The 4,393-nt window shown below is 42.3% G+C and overlaps 1 pseudogene; it reads left to right on the top strand.

Annotated features, from left to right (window-relative positions):
• The first annotated feature begins 977 nt into the window (after positions 1 to 977).
• LOC109570237 (hypoxanthine-guanine phosphoribosyltransferase pseudogene) lies at positions 978 to 2,224 on the top strand (annotated as a pseudogene).
• The last annotated feature ends 2,169 nt before the right edge of the window (positions 2,225 to 4,393 follow it).

Raw genomic sequence — 4,393 nt, 5'->3', positions numbered from 1 at the left:
AGGCCTGAGCTAAAGCAGTGGCCGTGAGACTGGCAAGAGGGCTGCAGATGGAGAAACCCACCAGGAAGATGTTCTCCTATGGGGCTTGGTGGACAATAGGTGGTAGATAGAGAGCAAGGGGGGAAGAGGAGTCAAGTGTGCCATGGTCCCTTTAGCCACACACAGAAGTAGAAGAAATAAGGAAGAGGATCCTAGAGAAAGAGGGAGACTTTGATATCAAAGTTGTTGACAGGAGTTGATGAAGTGGACAGACATCCAGAAGAAGACGTTCAGCAGACATAGAAATTGTCCAGGTCTCAGGATTGAGTATCTGGGTAGAGAGGTAAGCTGGGATCCATCCCTAGAGATGTCACCCCCAACTGGAGCAGAAAAGGAGACTATTGGTGGTAGAAGGAGACGGGTGTTTGTAGTCTGAGCAGGAAAGCTGAAGGTGTAGGAAGAGCCAGAGCCCAAGGAGAGGACATAGGTTTATGATCCATCCATCCATCCATCCATCTGGATGTGGGGTGTATTAAACTTTGCCCCCAAAGTCCGGAATCTCAAGCTCACTGAGAGAGGCTGCCAATGAGGAGCCCCAGAGCAGAAGGTTTAACTTCAGGGCTCCAGGCTGCATGGCATGCAGAGCCTCAAGAGATTGAGAAAATAAATCAAAGGAACAAGAAGAATCAAGTCTGAAAAAGACTTTTGGATTAGAAAAGCTCTGATACCAGAAGTCACATTGCAAGAGATTAAAAAAATAAATAGGTGGTGTAAACATGGAAAACCTGGAGACAGAGAACATTGCTAGATTAGCAACTTTAAAAAAAATTATAGTTGATTTACAATGTTGTGTTAATTACTGCTGTCTACCAGAGTGACTCAGTTATTCACACACATATATATATGTTATTTTCCATATTCTTTTATTGTATAGCTTGCTTTCTAAAACGGCAATACCCCATTGAGGGAGGAATATCCCCAGGGGGTGCTCAGAAAAGCCAAATACAGAGTTGTTGGGAGAATACACATTTATGCAAATATTTTGGCTCATAATTTGATAAAATAGAAAATGCCTGAAAAATGTTGACATATGCCCATAGTTATATTTCTAGGAATTTATTCCCATAAATAATAAACGATGGCCACAGTTAAGACAGCAGAAAACAGCAGACACTAGGAAGAGCTCCGGGTGGGCCCTCTGGCTTCCCCTGCGCCACCCCACCGCCGCCTCGCCAGACTGCCCTCGGCCCGCGCACCAGCCAACTCCGTTATGGCGTGCCACAGCACCTGTGTCACGATTAGTGATGAGGAGCCAGGTGATGACCTAGATCTATTTTGTGTACCTAACCATTATGCTAAGGATTTGGAAAAGGTGTTTATTCCTCATGGACTCATTCTGGACAGGACAGAAAAGCTGGCCCGAGATGTGATGGGGGATATGGGAGGCCACCACATCGTGGCCCTCCGTGTGCTCAAGGCGGGCTATACGTTCTGTGCGGACCTGCTGGACTACGTTAAAGCTGAACAGAAATAGTGATAGGTTCATTCCTGTGACTGTAGATTTTATCAGACTAGATTTTTTAAGAGCTACTGTAATGACCAGTCAACAGGTGCCATCAAAGTCCTTGGTGGAGATAATCTCTCAACTTTAGCTGGAAAGAACATCTTGATTGTTGAAGATATAATTGACTTTGGCAAAACAATGCAGATCTTCCTATCCCTCGTCCAGCAGCATAATCCAAAGATGGTTGAGGTTGCCAACTTGCTGGTGAAAAGGACCCCTCGAAGCATTGGCTATCGACCGGACTTTGTTGGATTTGAAATTCCAGACAAGTTTGTAATAGGATATGCCCTTGACTGTAATGAATACTTCAGGGATTTGAATCATGTTTGTGTCATTAGTGAAACTGGAAAAGCAAAATACAAATCCGAAGCTGAGAGTTTAGGTTGAATTTGGTAACATCTGGAGTCCCATGGAAATCATCAGTAGAATTACTAAATCTTATAGTTCTGTGGCCAGCTGCTTAGCAGAGCTTATTGCATGTATTTTCTAAGAATTCTATCTGTTTTGTATTTTAGAAATGTCTGTTGCTGCATTCCTGAACTCTTTTATTTGCACTGTGAGCCTATAGCCTGTCAGTTCCCTTTGAGGTGGATTGTTGTTGGACTCATGAATGAAAAATCTCTTAAACCACACCACTATTGAATAAAAATATTGAAATTATATCTGTGAGAAGCATTTAAAGAGGAGGATATGTTCATTTTTAATTGATATTTTAATTTCTATATACTGAATAAAGAATAGAAGTGATTGGATATTATTAATTATACCACTGTGTCTTTAGAAAAGTGAGAACCAGGGTTTTATATCAGTGACAGTATTTAGAGGTGTTGTTATATCGGATAAACTGTATGTCCTGGAATTGTTTTTGTAGGTTTCATTGGTAATAACTATTCTCCTGTTTGTTCAGATTATTTCCAATGAATCTTTGTCAAACGTTCCTTTTAAATACAGATCAAAAAATTTGAAAAAACCTACCACTTTTTGATGGGCTTCCCTGGTGGCTCAGACGGTCAATCTGCCTGCAGTACAAGAGACATGGGCTTGATCCCTGGGTCAAGAAGATCCCCTGGAGTAGGAAATGGCAACCCACTCCAGTATTCTTGCCTGGAGAATCCCATGCACAGAGGAGCCTGGCGGGCTATAGTCCATGAGGTCGCTAAGAGTTTAACACAACTAAATGAGTAACACTTACTTTCACCTCCTTTGAACTCTTCAGTATAAAAATTCTTAAAATAATAACTATCTCTTTAAAAGAAAAAAGATAGAAAACATTAAATATCTAATAAAAATGGGTTAAATACAGTCATTTTGAGATAGCAATCATAAAATATATATTTTAACAATATCATATGACAAAATGTCCAAGATATATTAAATGGGAAATTATTTTATAACATAGTAAATGCAACAGGCCACCAAGTTTATGAAGATGTATGTTGTACACACACAGGAATTTAGGCATCAACAGGACTGTTAATTTAAAAGTGGTTGTCTTATGGTTGTGGAATAATAGGTAATCTTTTTCCTTCCAATACCTTTTTGTATTTTCCAAATTTCTCTAATATACAGATAATGCTTTTCAAACAGAAAAAAGTAAGTTTGAAATTAAAAAGAAAGAGGAGGTAACTGGAAGGAACAGCAAGGTCAAGAGAAGTGTGCAGATAAGAGGAGGTGTGTGGGGAGGAGGGATGAGGATGAGGGAGAGGAATGATTGATGGCCTGTGCTCCCCAGAAGAGGAGGGAGAGAGAGACCAAGGGCTCAGGGGCAGGCACCGACTTCTGCAGAGAAAAGCGGTGAGGGTGAGGGGACAAAGAAGAAAGGTTAGAAGGTGCCTGAGGTCATTCTGAGTGACCTAGGTCTTCTCCATCAAGTCAGTGGCTGAACAGGTGACCAGCAGGGGAAGGAAGTAGGTGGAATACAGGAGTCTTCCAGATATGGCTCAGCAATTGACCAAGAATCCCTCAAATTCTCAAGAAAGCAAGTAGACCCAGTTATGCAAATGTATGACCTGAGTCACCCCTTCCCCCAGAAAGATCACCTCCCTGGTGAGTGCCCGTGGGTAGCCCTGGGAGTTCATTAATAATCAGCATTTTAAATTGGACAAAGATTCATTGTCACTTCCATCTACACCAGTTAGAGTAGCTCAGCTTTTCACTGAAGTTGGGATCCCGGAGGGCCAAGATGTTACCCCAGAGGGTCCTCCTCCAGGGCCATCTGCGTCTGGGATATGTGTAATGAGACTCTCTAACCACTAGAGGACAGAATTAACTTGAAACACAGGTATGGCTAAGGGATAGGATGGTCTACAATTTATGGAACAAACTAGGATGCTCTGGAGCTGTTCTACTTACTCCAGGACAGCAGATGCAAACAGGGGTTGTCCCGGGCAAACTGGGAAATATGGTCACCTTACTAATGAATCGAAGGGCCTGGAAGAAAGAAAACGATTGTTGTGAGGGAGATGGAAATCTTAGGGCTGCTCATTTGCACAGGAGTAACCCCTGGGGGCCTTCCAAATAGCTTACAGTTACCCAAGGGCCTGAAATCAGAGGGAGGATGTCGTCTGTAAATACAAACGTGTGAATAGTTTCTCGCAGAGGAATACACAGCTCTTTGTGTTTACCATCTCATCTTTCCTCTTGTCTGTGGCAATAGGAGTGTTGCAGAGGAATACACAGCTCTTTGTGTTTACCATCTCATCTTTCCTCTTGTCTGTGGCAATAGGAGTGTTGCAGATAGGGTATTTATAAGGCTTTTCAGGCTGTGCAGACATACTTGGAAGTACCTGGAGTACTTCTGGGGAACAGTGTATGCCAACAAAGGTGTCCCAGTCTCCAGACAATGGCATG

The sequence above is a fragment of the Bos indicus genome, chromosome 16 (assembly GCF_029378745.1).
Source record: "Bos indicus isolate NIAB-ARS_2022 breed Sahiwal x Tharparkar chromosome 16, NIAB-ARS_B.indTharparkar_mat_pri_1.0, whole genome shotgun sequence".
Taxonomy (NCBI): domain Eukaryota; kingdom Metazoa; phylum Chordata; class Mammalia; order Artiodactyla; family Bovidae; genus Bos; species Bos indicus.
Note: the sequence above shows the minus strand (reverse complement) of the source record. Positions and strands in the feature narration are given on the sequence as shown.